The sequence below is a fragment of the Pseudophryne corroboree genome, chromosome 1 (genome assembly GCF_028390025.1).
Source record: "Pseudophryne corroboree isolate aPseCor3 chromosome 1, aPseCor3.hap2, whole genome shotgun sequence".
NCBI classification, from domain to species: domain Eukaryota; kingdom Metazoa; phylum Chordata; class Amphibia; order Anura; family Myobatrachidae; genus Pseudophryne; species Pseudophryne corroboree.
Window position 1 is genome coordinate 583,627,099 of NC_086444.1, and position 15,569 is coordinate 583,642,667.

Below are 15,569 nucleotides of genomic sequence, written 5' to 3' on the forward strand. Positions count from 1 at the left end.
ATCTAGGTCCAATAATGGACTTACTTCGATTGATACTCATTTCTAACTTTTTCATCTATGACAATAAGTTTTATTTGCAGCGGATTGGTTGTGCGATGGGGTCGAGTGTGGCCCCATCGTACGCCAATATGTTCATGTTTAATGTTGAGCAGGATGTGTTTTTTTCATCCCCACAGGTTACCAGCCATATTGTATTTTTTACACGATTTATAGACGACCTGCTGATTGTCTGGCAGGGGCAGAAACAAGAGTTAATTGATTTGCTGGAGAACCACAATTCATGTGACGATCCAGTAAAGTTCACATATAACATCTCAGATGAGAGTGTGAACTTTCTGGATGTCTCTATTAGAATTAGTGACGGCACCATCCACACTAGTATTTACACTAAGGAAACTGATAGGAATAACCTTTTGCACTATAGTAGTGCACATCCTAGAGCACTGGTGAAAGGATTGCCCTACTCGCAAATGTTGCGGATTAAGCGCATCACAACAGATACCAAACTAGCAGAACAGCAAATCAATACCTTGATTGATAAATTCTTAGCAAGGGGGTATAAACTCAATATATTGCTGGAAGCTAAACAAAGAGCCCTAGAGGGCCCAGAGCAGGCAACAGCAAAAGACAGGGAATCAGATAATATATTACCTTGGGTCAATAGGTATAATCAAGCCAGCCCTATTATTACCAAAAAAGTTAAAAAATGATGGCCAATAGTTCAGACAGACCCTGAATTGCCACTGACTAATACTAGAATTATGCCCTGCCACACTAGGGGTAGAAACCTTCGGGATATATTAGTCAAAGCGGATATTGCTAGGATACAGGGACCAGATGGGCATAGTGGGGTACGACAGAAACTAGGATGCATTCGTTGCACTTGTACCACCTGCCAATTTATGTTGGTAGGTGAGACATTTAACCATCCGCTATCTGGTAAAAAGTACCATATCCGTTACCAACTTACGTGTAACACTAAATTCACGGTTTATCAAATTATTTGCCCATGTGGGAAATCTTATATCGGAAAAACGGAGCGCAGTTTCAAAGAAAGGATGACTGCCCATAGATCTGCCATCAGAAAAGCACTCGCTACTGGCAACAGCGAGCAACCGGTGGCAAGACACTTTATAGCAGCCAGGCATAATTTGGTATCTATCCGCTATAGGATGATAGACCATGTGCCCCCTAATATACGGGGGGGCAACAGAGGCCTGAAACTGTTACAAATGGAATCCAGATGGATCCATCGGATGGGTACACTCACCCCTAGGGGCCTTAACGAGCATTTGGGCCTTAATAATTTCTTGTAATGGCATGTACTATACTGCCCCTTATGGGACTAATGTCATAGGCTAAGGAGTGTATATTTATTTAAACATGTAAACCGGTGCATAGAAGATCTTATTTCTCATAGACCATACTGCGAGTGTGCAATAATAGAATGCCTAATACTATGAGACATATTGTACGTAGCCACCTACTTACTTCATCTTGCAGCAATTGATATGATACAACTTAATGCAGCATTTAATCTATGTATAGATGCGATGAGCACCCACTATACAACTGGATTATTCATATATAGAGGTAGATATAGTGGGGTTTTATGGCCCTGAATAGGTAACCAACCTCTAAGCTTTACATAGGTTAGATTTTTAATGGTGTTTTAGCTTTGTATATTTTCACGTTACTACAATGCACTGCTTGAATGCATATGTTTTTCAGTTGCTATGCCAACAGAATGGTGTGTCAACGGGTGCGCCGTGGTGCGCGCACGACGTGATGACGTCATCATTGGGAGCCGCCGGGTCGGGTGCGTGGTCCCGTTACCGGAGAGGCGCCATTCACTGATGGGTGGGGATATAAGGTAAGAGTTTTTGTTGTTTGTATGTATTAAGCCTGATGAAAATGCCATAATAAAGGCATTGAAACGTTGCAAAACCACCGGTTTATATGTGAAAAATTTTTCTGACTGGAGTGCCGCACCTTATGCACGCATCTATCTTATCCTGTGAGGGCAACCAGCAAAGTAATTATTCCAGCTACAATAGGAGTGCCGGTAATATAAATCTATATATATATATATATATATATATTAGCGGGTATTTGTGTATATGTGTTTGGCCACTAGCAGATCAAGATGCTGTTTCCCGCTCTGTGTCCTCCTGCACCAGCAGACTAGCCCATGGCCCACTTATTACTCTGGAATACCTAATGGAAGTGGCAGCAGCCTCTCTCCACACCCCAGCAAACAGTAGCATGTGCTGGTGAGGAGCCTGCTGCTGTTGCTGGGCAGGGTTCATGGAGAGGTAGGTACCCGGGAACACAAGAAGCAGTACTGCAACATGCGATGCATGCACACATGCCATGAAACTTACATCAAAGAAGCAAGGCTGATCTCAAGGACTTCACTGGGACAGACAATAAGCCCAATGCTGCTGACATGATGTACTGTATATGTAGTTGCATAAGTTCATACCAGGAGCCCAGAGGCGAGAAAGTTGTTGGTGCCTCCTTCCATCACATTCACTCTCAACACCCCAATCCCAGCAATATTCAGGCACACACTCCCCCATTCCCACATTTACAACTAACAAACCAGCAGCATTCATTCATCCCTCCTCCCCATTACACCCAACCTTCCAGCTGTACCTAGAGTCATATGTTCCTGCCCCTGCGGGCACCAGTCACACTCTTCAAACCCTGCATTCACTTCATACTTACCTACACTCCCAGAACTTGCATCCTGCCCACTTCCTAGTAAAGTGGGCTGAATGGGTGGAATAGTACCTCAAATTGAAGTCCACGAAGACGGGGCAGGGCCTAGTGCTGCATCTCTATGCTAACTGTGTCATTTTGCCACTTCCTCCATTCATATACATGTTCACTGTATTTTGTCACAAGGAGGTGGAGCCTAATGGTCCACCCACACCCCCTTCACCATCTACCTGTATCATATGTTTATAGTAGACAAGTATAATTCACTTCCAACAACACAGCAGCATCCAGAAGGAAACCCTCCCCCTGCCTTCATTGCCAACACCTCAGCAGCACTCTGACACACACCACACACCCTTCCACCTGCATTCATTGCCAACACCACAGCAGCACCTTGATGCACAACACACACCCTCTCCCTGTATTAACTGCCAGCACCCTATTAACATCTACACACACCCTCCCATCTGCATTTACTGCCAACACTCCAGGAAAACCCAGACACACACTCCCACCCACACACTGCATTCACTATTAAAACCCTAGCAGCACCCAAACACACCCACACCTCTGCATTCACTCCTAACGCCTTAGCAGCACCCAGACACACACTCTCCTTCCCATGCATTCACAAGTAACACCCCAACAGACAAACACCTGCCCCCTATGCAGCACCCAAGCACACACTGCTTCCTCAATTAACTTCCAACACCACAGCACACAAACGCTACCTTTTACTGTTCAGGGTCTTCTGTTCTTGCTATGTGCTGCTCCGAAATCAAAAGCACAGGCAGTGGGTGCTGCATGTGTGATAGGAAGGGCCAGCGTAGGAAGAAGGAGCTAGTCACTTCAGCTTCTGCCCACCCTTTTTATGTACATTGCTGCTGTTTACTTGCTAGAGTTCTGTTTCTAGACTGGGACCAATCTCCGGGGTGGGAGACTGGGAAAGAGGGAGGACAGCAGCACATGCACCCTGGGTTCCCTGCTTATTCCTGCTCAATGGCACATAAAGGAGAATCTAGAGCAATAGAGAAAACCAGGGTGCTCCCTTCAGTGCTGGCACCCAGAGGTGAACTGCCTCATTGTCACCTGTATTCACGCCTCTATGTACATGTACTTGTTTTGAAAAAGATACATAAAGAGTACAGAAATGTTGCCTTTCTATAATATTGGAGTCATTATGTAACCGGGATCCGGACTTTAGGTTGACTGTAAGTAGGTCGACACTGTCTAGGTTGACCACTATTGGTCGACAGTAAGTAGGTCGACATGATTTCTAGGTCAACAGGGACTCTAGGTTGACATGTTCTAGGTCAATATGACAAAAGGTTGACATGAGTTTTTCACTTTTTCTTCTTCATTTTTTGAACTTTTTCATACTTTACGATCCACGTGGACCACAATTGGGAACAGTAACCTGTGCCGAGCGCAGCGAAAGTGGAACGAGGCACCTTGCTCAAAGCCCGCAAAACATGCTCGGGGACGCGGTGCACTAATTGGGGTTCCCGGTCACTATATGGAGAAAACGACACCAAAAAAAGTTTAAAAACTCATGTCGACCTTTTCTAATGTCGACCTAGAGTCCCTGTCGACCTAGAAACCATGTTGCCCTACTTACCGTCAACTAATAGTGGTTGACCTAGACACTGTGGACCTAAGTCTTATCTACCTAACACACCACACCCTATGTAACCAAGCATTGACAATGGGGGTAATTCCAAGTTGATTGCAGCAGGATATTTGATAGCAATTGGGCAGAACCATGTGTACTGCAGGGGGAGGCAGATATAACATGTGCAGAGAGAGTTAGATTTGGGTGGGTTATTTTGTTTCTGTGCAGGGTAAATACTGGCTGCTTTATTTTTACACTGCAAAATAGATTGCAGATTGAACACACCCCACCCAAATCTAACTCTCTCTGCACATGTTATATCTGCCTCCCCTGCAGTGCACATGGTTTTGCCCAACTGCTAAAAAATTTCCTGCTGCGATCAACTTGGAATTACCCCCAATGTGCGGTAGGATGTGAATCTGCATTAAATATATTTTATGTGCAAAATTGGTAAGTGCCTTCTGAATAATTAATTATATAGATATCCTGCACAGATGCATTTTCAGATATACCTTGACTGATAAACACCCCAAAGTTTGACCAATACACATGGATGCAAGCTCTTTTAGATACATATATACATATACACATATATTGACCGGATGCTAAGTGAGGGTAGGGAGCGCTCCAAAAATTATTTGCAGGGTGCTACTAGACCTGGTGCTGGCCCTCCCTAAAATAGTCAAAATAGATCTGATTAGACTAGTTTTGGTTATACAAAACTCTATGTGAGCATTGACAGATTAGGAAAATATGTCCTTTAATGTACTTGCATAACAAATAACCCTTATCATCTTTAGCTAACTTATTCTGCAATTAGAGATGCATACTTTTCTAAATATATATCAACATTGTGTGTAGATCTTAATATAATATGGGCTTCTCTATCACTCCCCCAGGAGTAGTTACTTGTGTTATTTACAAAATTGTTTTACATCTACTTTGCTTTGTTTGTATCTGTAAGCAGAAGCGATAAAACAATGATTTGTCATGATAAAATTATACAGGGTGAATTACACCTGAGCGTCACCAAGAACAATTAAGTTGTCCTCATCTTTTACATTGTAAGAGGACATTACATAGTCTGATTAATAGTGAGATCAAAGTAAGGAGCTGACTTACAGTAATGAACAACATAAAAACGAAAGTATCTGTATAAGATCTGTGCAACTTAATGTTTTTATGGAAAAAAATATAGCACCAAAAGTGCTGAGGTTTTCCTATCATCATACCATAAATGATACCAATAATGTTTCCCTTTAGATGAACTCTTGCTTTAGGTGTTATTTTTAACAAGTGATCTTGTTATTTTTATGTAAACACTAAATAGTAGATATTAAAAATAGGTCCATTCATTAGTTTTAGCTGTTTATGCTTATATTCCTTGTTATGTGCTTTCTAATCAAGTTTGCAGTGCACCCATGTAGAAAAATGCATTTTGAACATTCTTTAAATGTTTAGACTATATTAAAACTGTAGAAGTCTTTAAGCTAGTTGTACTAGTATTGCATTTGCATTTGATCTGAAGATGGTAACATCATGGATAACTTGCTGTTAAGCTGGGCATTAGTATGAGTTGTGCTATATGTTGAGCAGCATTCTATTCATATGCATTATATTCTTATTAACTCTTCCTATGTATTTGCAGTAATACAGTTAAACAGTGCTATCATCACACCAGCTAGAACATTATATTGAAAGATATACCAAAATATTATCTCTGTTTAGCTACTGTAACTAGCATATATAATGGCAAATGCTCAATTAACTTAGTGATATCATTCAGGTGCTTGAAAGGGAGGGGTATTTCTAAGCAAGAAAAAAGGCATTTTGTTTCCCCCAGAACCCTGAATGATAGCAGTAACCAGATATAAATCCCACACAATATTAGAATTCAGAGATTTCGGTTACATATATTTGTGCAAATGTATGATTAAGCCCCCAAGCTAAGTCAAGGCCTCTCTGTATATTGGGGGACCCTAGCGCTATACAGTATCTAGATGCAGGATATGGCACCCCAAAAATCAACATAAGCCAGAAAGCCCAGAGCAGCATACCAGTGAAAAAACTATAGTGTTAATAAATTAGTGTTAGGAAGCCGAAGCTATAAAGAGATACAAAAATGAGATGTAATTAAAATAAGAAATAGTGTTAAAGAAATTAGTAAGTGATGTCTTAATAGAATGTAAATGTATGCCACACTGAAGCAATCCAGCTAAGCCAATCCAGAAGCACCACACCCCACACCTCCATAACCCCAATCTGAGTCTATGATTACCCAGCAAAGAGCCACATGATAATGGCTCCTTACTTAAATATATCCAAGCTAAGAGCTACCTACCTTGGAGTTACCCCATAATGCTTCATATGGCATATCAGGACCTGCACCTCCTCCTAATGCAAGATCCTTTCTGCCTCTCACAACAGACATTTATAGTGGCAGATGCTAAAGTAGCCTAGTGATATGATTCAGGTGCTTGAAAGGGAGGGATATTTCTAAGCAAGATAAAAAGGCATTTTGTTTCCCCCAGCACTTTGAATGACAGCAGTAACTGGATATAAATCCCACACAATATTAGAATTCAGAGATCTCGGTTACATATATTTGCGCAAATGTATGATTAGGCTCCCAAGCCATGTCAATGCATCTCTGTATATTGGGGGTCTCTAGCGCTATATCTAGGTCCAGGGTGTGGCACCCCAAAAATCAGCATAAGCCAGAAATCCCAGGGCAGCATACCAGTGAAAAAACTATAGTATCAATAAATTAGTGTTAGGAAGCCAAAGCTATAAAGAAAATGATACAAAAATGAGATGTAATTAAAATAAGAACTAGTGTTAAAGAAGTTAGTAAGTGATAAGTGTTAATAGAATGTAAAGGTATGCAACGCTGAAGCCATCCAGCTCAGCCAATCTAGGGGCACCACACCCAACACTTCCATATCCCCAATCTAGATCTATGATTACGCAGCAAAGACCCACATGATAATGGCTCCTTACTTAAATATATCCAAGCTAAGAGCTATCTACCTTGGAGCAACCCCATAATGCTTCATATGGCATATCAGGACCTGCACCTCCTCCTAATGCAGGATACTTTCTGCCTCTCACAACAGACATATATAGTGGCAGATGCTCAATTAGCCTAGTGATATAATTCAGGTGTTTGAAAGGGAGGGGTATTTCTAAGGAATAAAAATAGGAATTTTGTTTCCCCCAGCACCCTGAATGATAGCAGTGACCGAATATAAATCCCACACAATATTAGAATTCAGAGATCTTGGTTAAATATATTTGTACAAATGTATGATTTAGCCCCCAATCCACATCAAGGCCTCTCTGTATATTGGGGGACCCTGTCGATATATCTAGGTGCAGGGTGTGGCACCCCAAAAATCAGCATAAGCCAGAAAGTCCAAGTCAGCATACCAGTGAAAAAATTATAGTGTTAATAAATTAGTGTTAGGAAGCCAAAACTATAAAGAAAATGATACAAAAATGAGATGTAATTAAAATAAGAACCAGTGTTAAAGAAATTAGTAAGTGATAAGTGTTAATAGAATGTAAAGGTATGCCACACTGAAGCCATCCAGCTCAGCCAATCCAGGGGCACCACACCCCACACCTCCATAACCCCAATCTGGGTCTATTCTTACCTAGCAAAGAGCCACATGATAATGGTTCCTTACTTAAATATATCCAAGCTAAGAGCTACCTATCTACCTTGGAGCAACCACATAATGCTCCATATGGCATATCAGGACCTGCACCTCCTCCTAATGCAGGATCCTTTCTGCATCTCAAAACAGCCCTGTGCTGGGCATCCCCCCACATGTCAGAGAAACTGATTGTAGATGTACTAAATTTACCACATCTACGATCAGGTCTGAATCACCTCCTTAGTAACCAGCCAGCTCATTGCAGCCACTGCAGTAGATCAAAACAACATTGTGAGGTGGTCAAAATTGACTGGAAATGAGTGGAAAATAATGTCAGTGAGGTTAATAATTCTGTAGGAACAAAAAAAATGATGTGATTTTCGCTTTTTTTGCCTTTTTTTGTAAATATTTTTTGGGGAAATCCCAAACCAAAACCAGTCACTGTGAAGTCCAAAACCAAATTTCAAATCCAAAACTGGACAAAAATGTGAACCAAAACAAACAAAAATGGTCGGGCGTGCAGATCATATTAATTTCACCAAGTGACATATTCATTTTACCATGTATCATATTCATTTCACCATTTGTCATATTTATTTCACTATGTACAGTAGCATATTAATGTCACAACATGTCATATTCATTTCACCATGTGTCATATTCATTTCACCGTATTTCTTATTCATTCACCGTATTTTATATTTATTTCGCCATGGGGGGTCATAAACATCATAAGGCTGATGGATAACTGTGCATTCGATAAACCCTTATGCTTAACTTAACTCTAAAATAAAGACTCGGAGACTTAGATTTGCCAGAAATTGTTAGCTAATTTAGTCCATAACTTATAACTAAAAATGTCTGACTAAAGATGAACTAGTGGTGGCCAAGAAAGAACGGCTAACTTCTACGCCCAACCCATACAACTGTACCTAACTCAAAAACTCAACCTAAAACAACAAACGGTATCCACTCCACCTTATACCTTGACTACTCTCCCATCTGGGTGGTGTCGCTGTCCCCGACTGGGTGATCCAGCAGATGCCTATAGTCAACATAGGTGAGCGCACCAACCAAACCTGCAATAATCATTAGAAACATCTAGATAATCCTGAAAACAATTAACCTGCTGTTCTTTCCAGCCAATCAGCCAACGCAACTATCCACCCCCAACTACAGTACCACAAAAAAGGGGAGGGAGGGCGGGAAACACCATAAAAAGAGGAATCTCCTCCTCTTCCCCAGGAATATGAACCAGCTAGATCCTGTCAGCCTGCATCCCTATTGGATGTTTAATCACATGTCCCCAGAGAGTCATCCCCTGCCCATGAATGTTTAACCCTCTCCATTCCTATTTCAGTCATTCCGTTCTTCTTCAAGTTTGGACACAAATTGGCAATTCTAAGTATAGCGATCAAAGATTTTGCACTGTGCATGTGTTTTAGCCACAGAATGCACATGCAGTGATTGATTCGCAGTGTTGTTGCAGCGATCTTTTTGTTGTAAAGTCATTGACAAGAAGTCAGAAATTAGGGTGGCAATAGGGAGTGTTCAGGCGTGTCCTGACTGTTCTGACAGCTTTTTATGGGTGTGCATACTGTACATTAGCAGCTGTGATCACACTTGCTTCTGTCGAGGTCTGTGCATCCCGGGAGTGCAGCTCAACCTGCTTTCCTACATAGGTACTCAGGTTCTGCATGGCAACTCAAAGTGCAACAATGTAAGGAATGTTTCTGCAATCTTGCGGAGCCATATGCAAATGAGATGATTGCAGTGGGCAATATTTTAAAGGGGTTAGCGTATGCCCAGTTTAGTATATAATTGCAAATTGCATACAGCAATTCATTGCAACAGAATTAGGAAGAACAACCGCAACTGAATGACCCCGTATATGACACATCCATTCCAGCTAATCACATTTTATATAATATATTTCTGAATTTGTCTTATCCATTTCAGTATGTGCCATATCCATCTCGCTATATGTAATATCCATTTCACTATATATTATATTCATCTCACTAAGGGGTAAATTTACTAAGATGGGAGTTCTATTTAAGATGGGATGTTGCCCATAGAAACCAATCAGATTCCATGTATTATCTTCTACAGGGTGCTAGATAAATAAGAAGTAAAATCTGATTGGTTGATATGGGCAACATCCCATCTTATATAAAACTCCCATCATAGTAAATGTACCCCTATATGTTATATCCATCTCACTACATGTTATATCCATCTTGCTATATGTTATATACATTTCAATATATATCATATCAAATTCATAGGTTTACCATACTTTCCATTTAAACTGGGACATGCATGAATTACGCGGGTTCTGTGGCTGATTAAAAGCAGGTGAATTGCAGGCTGGAAGTCAGCCAGTCACAGAATCTGTGTAATTAATGAGTGCCTGGTTTAAAATTATAGTATAGTGAGCCGACATATCCATCTTGCTACGTCATGTTCATTTCAGTGTATGTCATATCCATCTCACTGTATTTTATAGTACATCCATTTTACTATATGTTATACCCATCTTGCTATATATTATATCCATTTCACTATATTGTATGTTATGTCCAGTAAGCAACAATTAGCCATATGTCATATCCAGAAAGCTGTAATTTGAATTGAATAGCCTTTCATACAGTAGAGACATCTGTACTACAGTACATATCATTGTGTTATTTGTATTTAACAAGCACATTCTCAGCAAAAAAAACATGCCAGTATAACAATGCAGTCCAATTTAATAAGTGGCTTGCATTTCATAATTTTTTTAAAAACAACTTTCTTATAAACAGCTATAGCCTTCATCTAATTGACACAAGCTGAGCATATTAAAATAACCTTCAAATGCCTTCTAAAGTTCACTTTTAATTGACATATTTGCAAATGTGAAAAAAAATTCACTGTGCTAAACTGTTACAGTACTTGACAAAATAATATAGACATGTTTTACACTTAATTTTGCTGTTTTGCTATTTCTTAAAGCAATTATAACACCAGTTTGCATTAATGCTTTGTTCAGCAGTTGAAGATAGAAACTGCTTTAATAACTCAGTAGCATTTATTTCAGGATTACTTCATTTTTTTTGCTTTCCCAAGCATAATCATGTCTAATAAATTAAGTCTCAAGCCACAATGACAGCAACAGCTTTTAGAGGTTATCCCGTGCATGCTCATTAGATCGTTATGCATGAAAGTACATTCTATGAAGTGTTATATAAAAGTGCAATCTACATAAATGCGTTATTGTTTACTCTTTAATGTAATCAGATTCAAGGTAAACTTTACAAAGGAACGGAGGATAGTATTATGAATAGTAATGAGGCTTATGAATATTAAAAGATGATGAAATACAGTTATATGCCAAAGTTTGTGCACCCATTGTCAAATTTCATGTTTTTACCGAATCTACTTAATTTACTTAAATACAATCTCTGCATAGCAGAATCTTAAACATGACATATGTGTGCAGATTTAAAGCACAATTACTACTGATTATAACAAATTAAAAAATCAAATAAGTAAAATAAAATGGGAAATTTGGTATGTGACAAAGTTTGGGAACTGTGTCAGTTAGTACTTAGTTGAAACTTCATTTTCAGAAATATCAACTTTCTGTCAGACCTTGTACAAAATTATGGGGCTTATTTACTCAACTGTGCTTCTTCATACTGCCCATTTTTGCAATATTCTGGTAGTTTTGCTACGGAATATAAAACAGCATTTTTGAAGGCCAATACACAATCAGAACCTATCTTGATGAGTGCTTCATCTACAGCAGGCATGTCCAAACTGTGGCCCTCCAGCTGTTGAGAAACTACACATCCCAGCATGCCCTGACACAGCTTTAGCATTCTCTGACAGCAAAACTGTGTCAGGGCATGCTGGGATATGTAGTTTCACAACAGCTGGAGGGCCGCAGTTTGGACATACCTGATCTACAGTATATCAACCCACATTCCCATGGAACTGCACATGTTGCCAGTACTTGGTTAACCCTAGGATTAAATATCAAGAGCATTGATAATTTATCAGGAGATGATTGAGAAAATTGAATATTAAAAAGAATAAAGGACTGCCCTTTAGGTACTGTTGCAAATATGTGTACATGCTGTAGTGTTGCAGAGTAGTGTACACACAAGCAGAATGTTCCTGACATAAGGACAGTCCAGTAGCTGTGTGGTTTATTGAGAGTTGTTGGTATAGCCATACTCACTGTGGTTACACTGGTTAAGGGCATAAAGCAGAGCAGGGTTGTCACAGACAGTGACTGCATATCAGATGCGGGTAGTGGTGTAGGATGCTAGAACAGTGGTAAAAGTGAGTAGAACTGTAAGTCAGGGCTCCCACTATGGAAGGGGTATTCTGTTAGAGGCATTAAAAAAGACAAAAGTCTTATTGGGGCATGCTTTATTTATATGATGTTGTAGGATGTGTATATTATAAGTTTTTAGAATTATAACTTTATTTCACATTGAGGGGTATACTTACTAAATGTCAATTTTGTCAAGTTTAGATCTATCTTAATCGATGTTGGGCTACCAAGGTTAAAACACATTTTTACTAACATTTAAAAATTAATATAAAAAATAATCTGCCAGTAAATGTGTGTTTTAACCCTAGAAGCCCAACATCGATTAAGATCATTCTTAAATTCATTTTAATTCAACCAACATCCACCAAAACCCACCAAAACCGAACTTTAATAAGTTTACCCCTGAAAGTCTAAAATCCAGGTGTGAAAGATATTACTTATAGGGTGAGTGGACCAGGATTGTCGCTCAGTTGAACATATGTACAAATAAGACAAAAACAAATATTTGATCTATTATAATATTGGTGTACACCAATAATTAATTCTTAGACTTTAGGGGTCAAATGTAATAGAGTGAGAGTTTCAGAAAATGAGAGATTTGGTAAGGTTTTCAGTTTTTTTTAAAGTGGCAATCACTTACACTGCAAAACCAGGTTGATCTTGCTGTGTAAATGATTGCCACTTTAAAAAAAAACTGCAAAACCTTACCAAATCTCTCACTTTTTGAAACTCCTACTCTATTACATTTGGCCCTAAGTATCATGGTGGTCAAAATATCAAAAGTTAAGATTATTTAAGTCCAGAAAAAGGAAAATGCAGTCTACCCAAGGAAGGGTATGACTCCCCAGGCTTTTGCAGCAAATCTGGATCTCTCTGTAATATTGAGTGCCTGTAAAGATCCTTGCTCCCTAGTCCATTACTGTAGTAGGGATGTGATGGATGCAATTGATATTATTGCCCCTGTGTATGTACTACCTCGAACAACAGAATTAATGAGCTCATGTAAATAGGGTGTAGACTTGAAAGATGATGGAGAAAGACTACCACGATAGAGGATAAATTAAAATGAATCAAGCATAATGAAGAATATCAGTCCACAATCACCTGTAAGATTACAGAGTTCCTGTCGAATGAGATCATGTCAGCAAACAATAGGCCAGCTCAGCTTTTCCATAGGGTGGAGATGTTTTGCAAGCCAGCATGCATGCAGCCTGATGAAACCCTTTCCTGGATAATTAGTTTTCAAACTTTTTTGCAGATAAAGTATATTCCACCCAGGCTGGAATCTCCACAGTACCATCAAAGGATTGCCAAATTTTCAAGCATATGCCAATTTGAGCCACCTGTCTTCATGGGCCAGCTTTGACCCAATGGATGTAAAAGACATTGATGAAATTGCTTGAATGTTGTGTCCCACCACTTGTGACCTGGAAGCCAAGCTTTTGATAGGGTGTATGGACATAGTTGTGCCTGTATTTGCGAAAATAGTTCAATGCTCTTTGCAGACAGGCATTTTTCCTGTATCACTAAAGGAAGCAATTATTAGACCTCAACTAAAAAGCCTAATTTAGATACTGGCTGCATGGCCAACTACAAACCTGTATCATACTTTCTTTTTCTAGGAAATGTTACTGTGAAAGTGGTTGCAACTCAACTGGAAACCCGCCTGACAACCCATGATATCTAAGATTCATTCCTGTCAGGATTCAGGAATAGATATAGCACTGAAACAGCCCTGGTGTGTATGCTTAATGATCTTCTGTTGGCAAGAGATGGAGGTGACTGTTCAATCTAAATCCTTCTGGATCTGCAGCATCTGATACTGTGGACTATGGGATTCTAATTGAGCACCTGAAAAATGTATGTGGACTGGATGGCACAGTCCTTAGCTAGTCCAACTGTTTCTCACTCGCAGGTCACATAAAGTTTCATCTGGCGTATACTCATCATCACCAGTGCCAGTGCCATGTGGTGTTCCACAAGGATCTTTACTATACTATAGCATGTATACTTTGCTTTTTTGCAGTATACATGCTACCACTGGGTGAAATAATCAGACGTCATGGCCTGGTCTACCATTACTATGCAAATAATACACAACTGTACCTGTCCTTTGCTCCGGGTATTGAGAATGCATTAAAACCCCTAAATGGCTGTCTAGCTGAGTTCCAGGAGGGGATTAGTGACAATTTGCTTTGACTGAATCCTGATAAAATGATAAGACCTCAATGTCAAAGACAAGACTACAGCATAGTGAATCTATATAAAGACTTTCAAAACCATTCATAATTGGGGCCCAAGGTACCTGAAGCCACGGGTGTATCTAGGGGTCTGAGCACCCCTGGCAAAGTAAGGGACTGGTGCCCCCCCATCCATGCCATATTTTTTTCATAATATACTCTCACTAACCCCACCGACACCTTCTTCACCATTAACCCTACCCTAGTCTAGACACATTAGAGGGGGATGTATGATACTGCCCGGGATTGTGTCGGCATAAGTCTTCCCGCTTCGCCTCTTTACCAAGATGTGAGAACATCTTTTATGCCAGAGTGTGGGAGTAAAAACTCCCTCCTCCGGCTATCCCTGTCAGGCTCCAGAATGCATCAGTCTCAGTGCCCACCATAGTATTTACTCCCCCAGTACACACAGCGGGATGCAGTTAATATCCCGACGGTCGGGATCCCGGTGCACAACATAACGGCGCCGGAATCCCTACACACAATAGAAGGCCAACACTGGAATCTCAAAAGGGCACAGGACACTGACGCCGGAACCCCAACCGCCGGGATCCTGAATGTACAGTCACAGACAGCGGACCACGTAAGTACTACACCTGGGATGGGGGGAGGGGGTGTGTAGGTTTAGGCACCACCAGGGGAGTTAGGCTTAGGCTGCGGAGGGGAGACGGTTAGGTTTAGGGTGCTGGCAAGGGCAGTTAGGTTTAGGCGCTCCTGTGGGGGTTCAGGGTAGGCTGGAAGGAGGGGTTGGGGTTAGGCACCTAAAAGGTAGGGTTAGAGATAGGGTAGGGGGAGGAATTAGAGTTAGGGTAGGGGGAGGGTTAGAGTAAGGGTAGGGGTTACACCACTTACCAACCCACATCAGGATTTCGACAATTGGGATGCTGCTGCTGGCCTCCTGATCACTGGCATCCCGACAGCCGGCATTTCATTCCCAACCCCACACAGCACCCCTATATAAAACCCTAGTATATATATACAGCACCCTCCATATTACCCCCAGTACA